The sequence below is a fragment of the Podarcis liolepis genome (genome assembly GCF_965112155.1).
Source record: "Podarcis liolepis genome assembly, chromosome: 9".
NCBI lineage: Eukaryota > Metazoa > Chordata > Lepidosauria > Squamata > Lacertidae > Podarcis > Podarcis liolepis.
Window position 1 is genome coordinate 73,142,998 of NC_139564.1, and position 13,454 is coordinate 73,156,451.

At 49.3% G+C, this 13,454-nt stretch overlaps 1 protein-coding gene across 2 annotated transcripts in view; it reads left to right on the forward strand.

The window, feature by feature from the left end:
- The first annotated feature begins 74 nt into the window (after positions 1–74).
- The window catches only part of TSPAN9 (tetraspanin 9), a 124,840-nt gene continuing 111,460 nt past the window's right edge, over positions 75–13,454 (forward strand). The window contains exon 1 of one of the 2 annotated variants that reach the window (XM_083460617.1): positions 75–520. The gene's annotated coding sequence lies outside the window, so the exon portion shown is untranslated. Of the gene's footprint in view, positions 521–787; positions 1,071–13,454 lie in introns of those variants that run through there. The other variant, XM_083460618.1, reaches the window with a different exon arrangement.

Here is a 13,454-nt window from a genome sequence, read left to right on the forward strand (position 1 = left end):
CTGACTCCATATAGGAACCCTGCTTGCGGTGCAGCGATGAAAACGCTAAGACATTTGCAAAGCTAAGCAGGGTCCGATCTGGTTTCAAGTTGATCCTCGCGGGCCGCGCACAACCGCGCTGCCCTTGTTCTGGCATGGGACCGTCCCCAGCTCAGCTTCCAGCAGAGACACCTCTGCCGGCATCGGGGAGCAGGAGGCCGGAGCAGCCGCTCGCAGGAGCGCCGTGGCCTCGCTCGCCCGGCGATCGCGGGGCGAGGGGCTCGAAGCAGCGGGCGCCTCTTGGCCCCTCCGGGCGCCCTCCGTCCCCGGCCCGTTCCCTCTCCCGGAGCCCCAGGGCGCCGCGCTCGGGGAGCGGGCGACGCGGGGCGGAGGGCGGCCGCGCGGCCTCGGCCGGCTCCTCCCCGCTCCCTCCCCTGGTTTCCGCTGGCAGCCGAGGAGAGGCGAGGCGGAGCCGCCGCGAGCGGAGCGCAGCCCTTCCCCGCCGCTGCCCGGGTTCGCTTCCGACGGCGCAGCCAAGACGGTGAGTGCGGCGCGGCGGCGCGCGGGTCCCGCCGCCGCTGCCCGGGGGTCGGCGGGCGAGGCTGGGCCGGGCGAGGGCCGGGCAGGCCGGCCTGCCTGCAGGGGAAGCCGGACTCGAGGGCGCAGGAGCCGGACAAAGGGGAGGCGGCCCCGCGGTCCCGGCGCGGCTGGGAAGGAGGGTCGCCCCGGCTGCTCCGGGAGGGCGGCGAGGCGCCAGGATGCGCGCAGCCGAGGAAGCGGAGGGGCGGAGCGGACCGCCTTACAGGGGGCGCGCCGGGGAAGGAATGCGCGGCTTCGGCGCCCAGGTGGGGCGCAGCGACTACAAGGCCCACCATCCCCGGCCCTCGGGACCAGCGGCGAGGGATGACGGGAGTTGTAGTCGCCGCGCATCTGGGGCCGGAGGGGGAGAAGCGCGGGGCGGAGTTGCATCCGAGGGAGCGAGAGAGCGCCCGGGGCCCGGAGCGAGGCGGCGAGCGAGGGATGGAGAGAGCGCCTGAGGGAAAGTCCGAGGGAGACGGCGCTGCTGGAGCACAACGGCGCCCAAGTTGGAGGTAGGAGGCTGGGCGTCGAGGCGGCTTCAGGGAAGCCTCTCGCCCCCTTTCTCGGGGGGCTGAAGTTGGGCCACAGCTCCGAAACGGAGCGGACAAAGTGGGAAGCAGGCAGGGAGAGAAGCGGACAAGGGGCGTGAAAACCAGCCCGATCGAGGACCCTGGAAGGCAAGAGCAAAGTTTGCTCTTTGAGATCAAAGAAAAGCGTGGGGACAGGGGCTGTCAAACCTTGAAAATGTGCCCTTGCAATGAATCCCAAAATGTCCTCTTTGAAAAGCTCTTTCCCAAACCATCCCCCTTCCCTAGCACAGAGATAGACCACACATTTGAGAAGTCATAAAATGGCTTTCCTACACGGAACTCTTCAAAGTTCAGATTCATGTGCTTTTCCGTGCAGAAGTCAGAAAAGATGCACAGGCAGTCAAAACTTTGCTGAGTTACAAAAGGTGCAAGTTTCTGAACTGTTGGTGCAGAAGAACACTTGTTTCAGACTCTGTTCTGGACTGAAACAAAAGAGGCTGGTTAAAGCCATTCTCAGATCTCCTTACATACCAAAATTCACTTGAAGAGTGAGAGATAACAAAGGCTTGGTGAGCCGGTGGGAAGTGATGGCACAGGCTAAGCCTGGCAGGCAGTGGCGTAGCGTGGGTTGTCAGCACCCGGGGCAAGGCAAGTAATTTGCGCCCCCTAACCCGTGGATTTGCGCCCCCTAACCCTAACCCCCAGATGTTGTGCCCGGTGTGGCCAGCCCCCCCTGCACCCCCCACGCTACGCCACTGCTGGCAGGACAGCTTACACCTTCATACACTAATTAGATTCAAACCTGCTAGGTTTATATGAGGCTGGAACCCTACGCCTGATATACATAGGGTGCTTCTTGGCTAATGCTTCCTGGTTGTTTTGTTCATTTTAATCCCTGTTTACTGCGCTTCACAGGAAGTGCATATTTGAAGGGAAGTCCTTTGGCCTCATAAAGAAAGGGAATGCAAGCAGCAACTGATTTAGCCTTGTCCAGTGCTATTTTTCTAGAAAAAGAGGTGCCAGAACTCACCATGAATGCCTCCCTCGTTCTCTTAGAATGGCAATGGCGCCCACCTGAGAGGTGCCGGAACTGAATTCTGCTGAATTCTGGCTGGGAAAAAGCCCTGTGCTTGTCCATGTATGTGCGTAACCACACATGAGCACATCTGCCTGAACCTGGAAGTGACCTGAAAAGTCACAGAAAGGGGCAGAACAGAGCATTGTGCCCCACCGATGCTCACGGGGGTCTGGAACGTAACCCCCATAACCCCTGCATACAGGCAGCAACGTAATCGGTTGCTGCCTGTATGGACTTCTTGTTCCTCTCCTGAACGAATTCAGAGAAGTGTATGAACCTCAATAACATGTTGGTTATGGAAAGCGGCATAAAATCGAGTGTATTCTTTTAATGCTTGTTGAATTCAGGTGAATGATAGAAATGCGCAGTCAACCATTCTGTATCAGAATGTAGCTTTGCAACACCCGGGAGAAATTTGTGAGTAAAATAGCAGAACTAGTGACATAGATGAGGGCTCACCACACAGTTACAATGAGTTATCTTTGTCTACAAACAAACAGTGTTTGGTCAGTGTTAATAATAGGCTCCTAAACATGCAAGGGTATTTTCTGCCTTAAAAGTTAGAAAGGTAGATTGCCAAGGGACATTCATTTTCAAGCAATTTGCCCAGGAGAATGAAGAAATTATTGATAAAAAGGCACGGGACAGAAATGTAATAAATAGACTATTCACAGGTCTTCATTTTTAAATAAATGTACAACATATATTCTAATAATGCCCAGCATATATTCTACCTAGAAAAGCGTGGCTGTATTTATAAAGAAATTTTCCTCATGGGTGTTTGTACTAACTAATTGCCTCAGGGAAAAAGAAATATGTGCAAATTATGAGTGATCTCGTTCTTAGAGCTTTAAATGCTGCAAACTTTTTTCCCCATTGTCCACCTAGGAAAATGGCTGAATTCATTCCATATATACTGTTGGGATAGAGACTCTCGCAACTTGTAACTCTTCCTATGGCCCCAATTCACCCTGTGTTGTTTTCAAATCCTTCCAGGTTCTGAGATAAGTCTCATAGTATTAATTAAATACTAAACAGTCTTGGAAACGTTAAGAAATGTTTCCAGTCAGCAAACATGTCCTAGTTTCCCTCTTGATTCATATAGGAACTTGGAAAACCCACTTGCTCAGCTGGACTTTTCTTCTGTGTAGACATGCATGTGATGGCGCTGTTAGCTGTTCTAAACAGTTAGAAGTAACCCCAAAGTGGAAAATATTGGGGGATTAAATGAGGAGCAGGAGAACTATGTAAACCACCTTGAGCTCCATGGAGAAAAATGTCAGATATAATGCCATGGTACAATTTTAATTGGGTTTTCCCCCCAACTGTGATACACAAAGGCACATAAAGAAATTCATAACCATGGTTGAGAGAAGAGCCTTTAATTGCTAGCCCTTCACTGATTTTAATTGGTCAAAAGCCAAATGAAAACAATATTCCCCCCCCATGTTGATACCTCTTTACAAGAGAACCATACAAGGGTTTGCAGGTGAACAGTCCTATCTCTCAGCCCTCCCACTTGAAGCAGCAGGGGTTGCTAGAACTTGGACTATAACTGTATTGGAGCATGTGAAGGAATAGATGGGTCCTCCTTTATTCACCAAGTAACTATAAGAAGTCTTGCATAGCTCTCCAACTATGCAACATTGTTTTTCTCAACTGTTTTGTTTTAAGGCAGCTGCATATTCTGCAACCAGGTCTGTCTTAAGCGTATGTGGCACCGGGGTGCAAAGATTCGCCTAGCGCCTCCCGGTTGCCCAGTCCCTGGCGTGCAGGAGCTAGCCTGCCACCTCAGCGTCTCGCTGGCTCGGTTGCCCCCGAACTCGCGGCGCAGAGTCGCCTGCAGCAGAAGAGCCTGCCGTGGCGCTCCGACCAATGGGCGGGCTCTTCCCCAGACTCAACTCTTGGGCCCCAGACTCTTGGCCTGGCGCCCCTGAGAGCCCAGCACCCGGGTGCCCCGCACCCCTAGCGCCTATGGATAAGATGGCTCTGTCTGCAACCAATACACACAGCCAGTTCAAGTTAATTTCACAACTTTATCCAGTCTCAGGACAAGGGAAAAAAATTGAGGGAGAAATGAGCCGCTTCCAAACATAGATTACATTCACACAATGCTGATAACCTGATGATGCAGAGTTTTCTTACGACATTAAATGCATAGTTTGCTATCGCATGTTATCTTTTTACAATTGCATACCCTCCAATATCCCAGTGATAAACTGCAGGGCGCGAGCCCAACATCTCCCCCATCAAATTTTCCCCTTGAAGGGGCAGATTTGTGTTTTTCTCTCTGACACACACATACACGCCCCGCCAGCCCATTTTCACCTTTTCCCTCTACACCTACATTTGCAAGATTGCTAACCCCTGCGCCAAGTCCCCTTTGCCAGCACTACCCGCCTTATCACCCACTCCCCTTTGCCAGCTGCCAAGGACCCCCTTGGCTCCAGCCCTGTCTACCTCCTACATTCCTTTTTTAAAAGGATTTTTTTAAAAAAGGGGGGGGAAAAGGTGCTTTGAGCTGCCACAGGCTTTTTCCGGTGCATTCCTATACATGCCTACTGAAGTCCTGCTGTGCTCTCTGTATGACCTGTTTTGCTCTGGCTGGTTACAACTCTCCAAATATCACAAATTGCAAAAAGAACAAAATGGATTCTCTACGCAAAGTTGTTCACAAATTGATAAAGATACAGGTTTGGGCAAACTACCCCCTCTAATTGTGTAAAAGAGGTTTGATTTGATTTCTATATTTGTTAGCGTGAAACTGCAGCCACACCTCTTCTCAACTGCTTTTCCACTTGATTCCTTTTGTGCACAGCATTTATTCCCTCTTCAGATAAATCCCCCATCTTGTCTTCATTTGCTTTACAAAGCAAGGTGTCAACAATCCTCAGTGGAAAGAAAGCCCTCGTCCCCATAGATCGGCTGGCACCAGATGACCAGCCAGATGGTGGAGATGTCAGTTGCCAAATCTGGCGACAATTAACAATTGCTATTAAAAACGTTATATTAAAAATGTGTCACTGATATGAATTGTGTATTGGCTCATGTGATTTGGGAGGGGGGAAGATTACGATCATTGGTAGAATGTGCGACTGAATTGTTAAATGTATTAGCGTTAATGATACACACAATTTGTTTTTTGCTTTGTACTCTTGGGGGCTGGGAGACTCCTGGAGTGGCTGTAACAGTATGTTTCTGTATCTACAAATGGCTTCATATCTGCCTGTTGTCATCCAATGCTCCTTCCCTCCAGCTTTTCCCTCAGTTAAATCATCCTTTGTCTTAGAAGCCCCCTGCCCCTGGGAAGTCCTTTCCCGTTCTTGTGTGTCCTCAGACGCCATACTGTTCTCCTTGGAATTCTCCAGGAGATTGTTCCACACTTCTGTCCTAAGCTTACTCAGCCTCACAACTGCCTCCACTTGGATATCTTCTGTCTTAAATAAATACAAGCTTCGTGTTTTTGATTCTAGGGAAACTTTTTCTGTTTTAAATCCCATTGCTGAGGGGCAGATCCCAAGGGCAGACTATGAAGCCTACCTTCAGTTACTGCCAACATAGTCTTAGTTTCTTTTGTAGAAGCCAGTCAACGTTTTGTAATCATTTGGGCTGGTAAAATTAAAATTTGACTCTTGATTCTTCATTGCAGGGGGTTGGACTAGATGACTCTTGGAGTCCCTTCCAACTCTACAGGTCCTATGATTCTGTGATTCTATGATTCACATGACTTGTGACCTCGCGTCCATTGAACTAATCCATTTCACTATTTGGACATCTTTCTCGTGGTGCTTTTAGCCGCCTTGTTTTACGCGCAACGGAAGCGGTACTGAAGTCCCACATGGAATCACACAGGCAGTACAGGAGCGCAGTGTCAATCCGGGCTCTTAAAGCTAGCAGCCTGCCAACAAGTTGTTACTTAGAGGTGATGCAACTAAAAACACGCTTTCTAGCACTAATATATCACACCAAGGCTGTGTTTGCCAGGCACTGCATTGACAATGAGTTAATCTTGGACAATGGGCCTCAATACACATTGGCAGAATTGCAAATGTTCGGAGAAGAAGTTCATTCAGTTGACCATTAGCATGTATTAACCACAGCCCAACAGTCTAGCTGAAATATATGTGGACATAATCAAACCGGTGCCAGGAAATCTTGACTTACATATTTTTCAGAATACAGTGGTACCTCGGGTTACATACACTTCAGGTTACATACGCTTCAGGTTACATATGCTTCGGGTTACACACTCTGCTAACGCAGAAATAGTGCTTCAGGTTAAGAACTTGGCTTCAGAATAAGAACAGAAATCGGGTTCCGGCAGCACGGCAGCAGCAGGAGGCCCCATTAGCTAAAGTAGTCTTTAGGTTAAGAACAGTTTCAGGTTAAGAACGGACCTCCGGAACGAATTAAGTACTTAACCTGAGGTACCACTGTATACCACTGGAATCAGTGTTCTGAGCTGCCCAGATGCAGAGACAACTACAAATTCTTGAGAGTAGACCTACACATAAAGTCCATTCCTGTCAGAGAACAGAAGGGATAGAGGGGACCTAGAACCAGCTTATGGTGAGCGTATTTATGGAGAGATTTCACAAAGGCCTTGCATACCTGCAGTGGCGTAGCGTGGGTTGTCAGCACCCGGGGCAAGGCAAGTAATTTGCGCCCCCTAACCCGTGGATTTGTGTCCCCTAACCCGTGGATTTGCGCCCCCTAACCCGTGGATTTGCGCCCCCTAACCCTAACCCCCAGATGTTGCGCCCGGTGCGGCCGGCACCCCCTGCACCCCCCACGCTACGCCACTGCATACCTGGGTGAATTGGACAAAGAACCAATACAAACAGCACATGCAGTGTACAAAGCCAGCCAAAGATGCTTTGCCACCTGAGGCAAAACAGAGAAGGGTATTCCCTTGCTGCTGCCACTATCATGCTATCATACTCTGCTGCCTGTGCTTTTTGTGATGATAGCTGACTGCAAAAAAATATAAAAATATATGAAATGTTGCCCTTTATATGCCTGTCCTCAACTGACTTTCTGTTCTTTTTCCTTAACCTGGACTTTCCAGTTCAAAGCCTGGAGCTTGAGCAGGATGTGACCCACCAGTTAGATTCAGCTCTCTACTTGTGGCCAATATGCTATGGTCTTGATAGAAGGACTCTGCCTGTAAGCCACAGAGGCGGCAGCCCTATCAAGAGAGTGGGCCATGAATTCAGAAAGAGGTATCTTAGCATTCAATACAATTTCAAATTTGTATGTAAAATTGCATTAATTGTCAAATACCTCTCATTTAAAAAACCAACAATCTGGTTTAAATGGATTGGTTCACCACAACATCAGATTATTAAAGGGATTTTTGCAACTATAGGAGAATTAAAATGCTATAGTCTGGTTTATAGTCTGGTGCCATTTTCTATGAAAATCCCAGTCAGCACATTTTCTTGGCAAATCTGCATGTGTTTTTAGTTATGCTTCCTGCTTTTATATTTCTGTGAGTGTTTCCTTTGATAGCGACTGAGAACAGTGGATTGACTAAATGCCTTACATTAGTATTTTAACAATAGATGTTTGTCCAGGGACAGTGGCTTAGAGTTGGCTGGTACCAGCCATCTACAACCAGTGGATGTGGGGGTCAGGTTCAGGGAACCCAGGCAGTGCAAATAAGCCCGTTTGTTGGGGCTTCTATCGCTTTCCCAACTGAGAAACTGCTGAATGTAATTTAGGAATAATTATGTGAACATGGGGAGAGGCCAGAGGGAAAAGTGGTTAAGTTAGCAAAATCTGTGTAAGCGGGTGTCTCTTTTTTGTTTAGGAAGGAAGAGTTATCATCATCATCATGATCCTGTGCCCTAATTCTGATTCAAGTCTTTGCATACCGTAACTTACGTATCGAAAATAGGAAGAGTTATGATAACCCTGAGGTTTGCAGAAGTACAAAAACAGTATTTAGAAGAAGAGGAGCATTAAGGGGCGGGGGCTGAAAGCAGGGGCGAAGGATGGCGTCATGACACCCAGGGTGGGTGTTGCTGCGTAAGGCGCATGTGCGGCGTTGCTACCGCATGCGCCATACGTAGCGACGCCACAAATGCGCTGTATAGCCACCGGTGCCACTCCAGCGCTGTACGGATAGTGCCGGGATCCTCTCAATCCCAGCCCCGTCCATACAGCGCTGGAGTGGTGCCAGCAGTAAACAGCTATTCAGCGCCTGTGCGCCGTCGCTACGTACAGTGCATGCATGCGATGCTGCACATACAGTGTACTTAGCAGTTTGCCACTGGTGCCGGGATCCTCTGCTTGCGGCTGCAGCCGTGAATGGAGGATCCTCCACATGTGGCTGCGGCGGCGCAATGGCTGCTCGTGCTGCCACGAACCCCCATGGGGTGACTTCTTGTCACCCCTGCAGACATGGAACCTGGGGCGTAATGTCCCCCCCCCCCGTTGCAACACCACTGGCTGAAAGTCCCCATAGAAATCAGTGGAGATGAACTAGGTGTGGGAATGTTCTGGGGTGCAGGAGAGGATATATTGACTAATTATATCCTTATCCAACTTGTGCTAACAAGTTCCCAAAATATCAGCAGAGTTTATAAACATTCCCCTTTTAGTTCGCAACGGTAACGTGTTCACAGGTTCGCTAGAACCTCTATAATAATTACTCTGGTAATTTCCCCTTTTGTTCCCTCTTAAAATACAAGACACAACACAGTCTTTATAAAAGTATAAAAGAGTTTACTCACGATCTGTTCACAATATGATCCCAGAAGGCAGACAGGCTTAAAAAGGTTACATATATTTAGAATCTATCTTGTTGCAAGATAGACCTTATCTCCTCTCTTGGCTGGGAGCCAAGAGGGCATCCTTAGATGTTTCCTCATCAAAGGAAAATGGCAGAGAGAGAGAGATGGCTGCCTGCCCTGTGCTTTTGTCATTACCTGCACAGGTGAGGCCACACCCACCTCTGGTCACATGTGGAGGAAGTCCGTCCCCAGGAAGTTTACCTGCTTGCTGGACAGACATCCCTCCCCATGTTCTAACATGTACACTCTAGGAATGTTGTCATTGACTGCTCCTGTGTTTACATCCCACACTAGGCACACCAATGTTCATCCCCGTCTCTCCCAACACAGCCTAAAGAGAACTGTGCATGTTCAGTGGCCATGACGGACTGGTGCCTGAGGGTGGGGTGTGGGAACAGAACAGGAGAGGGGGAATGGAGGGACTGGAGCCATGAAAAGGGCTCTCCCCTGTAATGTTTGGTTGCTGGTTGGTTGTTTCTTCTGTTTCTGGTTCAAATCCAGGGTTGGAAACTCAAGATAGAGAAACTATGTTCCAAATGGCACATTAAACTATGGCTGCGGTCGCCAAAGCAGAATGTCTGGTTTCCATTTTGGGGCAAGATGACTCTAGAGTCTTATTTTTCAAATGATGGACTGAATGTCATGGACTGGCTGAATGCAAAGGAGTGGGGGAGGCACCAGGTAGAGAACCCCTAAGGGAATCCCCAGGGGAAGAAGGGTCAGAGTCAGGGGCGTAGTGGTGGGAAGACAAGGAATGGTCATGAGGAGAAGAGGGGAAAGACTGGGAAGAGGAGGTGTTGGGAGCTGAAGAGGTAACAGGGTTTGGTGAGCAGGAAGAGGCGGTGGAAGAGAGAAGGGGGACCCAGAGATGAGGCAGGCTGCTGAAGAAGCCAGAAGTCTCTCCCTCTTGCTGCAACTTGCTCCCTTCCACTTGGTCTTCCAGAACCAGAAGCGGAATGAAGAAGGCAGAGCAATGGCAGAAAAGGAGTCTCAGATTGCTTGGGAAGGACCTGAGGTAGACCTGGGAAGCTGTGGGGAGGCGGCGACCTTTGGTCCTTGCAAGGTCTACCAGGAAGAGGTGCTGCGCCCACTAGGCCTGAGCTGTTTCGTTTCTTTGAATAAGAAGTTATTGCTGACCCGCACCCTACTTTCACCTTGACAACATATTCCTGCAGGACAGATATTTCATGTATTCACTGCATGTACAGGCAGCTCCCCGTTGGTGGGATGCGGGGGGTTGTGTTCTGGGTTATCTTGTGCATTGGCATCCACCCCAGCCCCACCTCGCCTTCTTCCAGGGCCAAAAATGGAGTGTGCGTTGGCAGCCACACACCAATCAAATATGCGCAGAATGGTTGCCCCCTGTATTTCCCTCCAAGGAGTTCAAGTTGGCAGACATAGCTCCCTGTCTCCCCATTTTATCCTCACAACAGCCCTGTGAGATAGGGCAGGCTGAGAGTGAGTGTGGCCCAAGGGTACTCTGTGAGCTGTATGGCTTAGTAGGGATTCAAACTCTTGTCTCCCAGGTCCTAGTGTGGCACTCTAACCACTACACCGCCAAGGCAGTGCTTGCATCCTGTTTTATATCATACATATGTGGATTGATGTCTAATGTGTATGCAAGAGAATTCTGTATTGGTGTATGAATCTCCTGGCACATACTGCAGTCTGCTTCGTAAGGATGCTAAGACCTTGACTCTGCTGTTATAGCAAATGAATCTTATGGGGTGTCCAGAGCACAGTCTAGTCCTGTTGTTTTGGATGAGTTTCAGTTGGTAAGGCTAGAGGATGTGGACAAGGTGCTTGAATTGGTCAGGGTGACCACTTGCGGTCTAGACCCCTGCCCCTCTTGGCTGATAAAAACCAGCAAGGAGGGAACAGCAGACTGGGCCAGGGAGGTGATCAATGCCTCTTACAAGAGGGGGTGGTCCCTGCCTGTTTGAAGGAGGCAGTGGTAAAACCACTCCTTAATAACCTTCCCTGGATTCACAAAACCTAACTAACTACCGACCAGTTGCTAATCTCCCTTTCCTGAGCAAGGTTCTGGAGCGAGTGGTCACAAACCAGATCCAGGCACTTTTGGAAGAAACTGATTTTCTGGATCCATTTCAATTGGGGTTTATGCTGGGTTTTGGCACAGAAACTGCTTTGGTCGCCCTGTATGATGACCTCTGTCGCGAGAGAGACAAGGGAAACATGTCCCTGTTAATTCTCCTTGACCTCTCAGCGGCTTTTGATACCATTGACCAGGCGTCCTCAACCTCGGCCCTCCAGATGTTTTGAGACTACAATTACCATCATCCCTGACCACTGGTCCTGCTAGCTAGGGATCATGGGAGTTGTAGGCCAAAAACATATGGATAGCCAAGGTTGAGGAAGCCTACCATTGACCATGGTATCCTTTTGGAGCAGCTGTCTGAGTTGGGGTGGGTGGAACTGGTTTGTGGTGGTTCTGGTCCTACTTGGATGGTCGCTCCCAGAGGGCAATGCTTGGGGAGTGCTTTTCAGCCCCATGGAGCATTCACTGTGGAGTTCCTCAGGGCTCAATTTTATTCCCTGCTATTTAACATCTAGGGACACGGGTGGCGCTGTGGGTTAAACCACAGAACCTAGGACTTGCCAATCAGAAGGTCGGTGGTTCGAATCCCCGCGACGGGGTGAACTCCCGTTGCTTGGTCCCTGCTCCTGCCAACCTAGCAGTTCGAAAGCACGTCAAAGTGCAAGTAGATAAATAGGTACCGCTCCGGCGGGAAGGTAAACGGTGTTTCCGTGTGCTGCTTTGGTTCGCCAAAAGTGGCTTAGTCATACTAGCCACATGACCCGGAAGCCGTACGCCACCTCCCTTGGCTAATAAAGTGAGATGAGCGCCATAGCCCCAGAGTCAGTCACGACTGGACCTAATGGTCAGGGGTCCCTTTACCTTACTTAACATCTACATGAAACCGCTGGGTGGGGTTATCCGGAGGTTTGGAGTATGTTGTCAGCAGTATGCTGATGACACTCAGCTCTATTTCTCCTTTACATCTGCAGGTGAGGCAGTGGAAGTGCTGGACCAGCGTCTTGCCTTGGTAATGGACTGGGTGTGAGCCAACAAACTGAAACTCAATCCAGAAAGACTGAGGCACTGTTAGTGGGTGGTTCCCTAGACCAGATGGCTGGGAGGTCACCTGCTCTTGATGGGGTTACACTTCCTCTGAAGGAGCAGATTCGTAGCTTGGGGGTACTCCTGGGTCCTCTGCTGTCACTCAAGGCTCAGGTGGCCTCAGTGACCCAGAGTGTCTTCAGTCAGTTTTGGCTGGTGGCCCAGCTATGCCCCTGTCTGGACAGGGATAGCCTAACTACTGTTGTCTACGCTCTGGTAACTTCAAGGTTAGATTACTGCAATGTGTTATACGTAGGGCTGCTGCCTCTGAAGACAGTTCGGAAACTTCAGCTATTGCAGAATTCAGCGGCCGGGTTGCTCACCGGAGCAAGATGGTTTGAGCATATCACACCAATCCTGGTCCAACTGCACTGGCTACCAATTAAGTTTCCAGGCCCAATTCAAAGTGCTGGTTTTGACCTATAAAGCCTTAATCGGCTCAGGACTGCAATACCTCAAGGACCACCTCTTTCCATATGAACCTACCCAGACGCTGAGATCATCTTCTGAGGCCCTTCTTTGTGTGTCTCCTCCTTGAGAGCTTCGGAGGGTGGCAACACGAGAACAGGGGCTTCTCTCCAGTGGCTCCCCATCTATGGAATGTTCTCCCCAGGGAAGTTGGCCTGGCGCCTTCATCATACACCTTTAGGTGCCAGGCAAAAGCATTCCTTTTTAACCAGGCCTTTGGTTGATTTGATTGACATCCTATGTCCTTTTAAAATGTGTTTTTTTGGGGGGGGAGGGGGTGTTATTGGGTTGAGAGCCAGTGTGGTGTAGTGGTTAAGAGTGGTAGTCTCGTAATCTGGTGAACCGGGTTCGCGTCTCCGCTCCTCCACATGCAGCTGCTGGGTGACCTTGGGCCAGTCACACTTCTCTGAAGTCTCTCATCCCCACTCATTTCACAGAGTGTTTGTTGTGGGGGAGGAAGGGAAAGGAGAATGTTAGCCGCTTTGAGACTCCTTAAAGGGAGTGAGAGGCGGGATATCAAATCCAAACTCTTCTTCTTGTTGTTGTTGTTTTTCTTTTGATGATATATATTGTGGTTTTATATTTTGATTTTATTCTGTGAATCACCCTGAGACCTCCGGGTATAGGGTGGTATATAATGTAATGTAATGTAATGTAATGTAATGTAATGTAATGTAATATAAAATATAATAATATTTGCAGTGTTGTGTGTCCCATCCCCACTTAGATTCAATGTACTTCATAGGCATGGCTTTCTTTGAATGGATTTATGAGGATAGGAGACAGTTAACAGAGAGGTTCTGATAAACAAGGTTTGATGAGCTTTTCCTGCCTTGTTGTTTAAATCTAAAATTATACATGGCATTTCCTTTGCCCTTGAA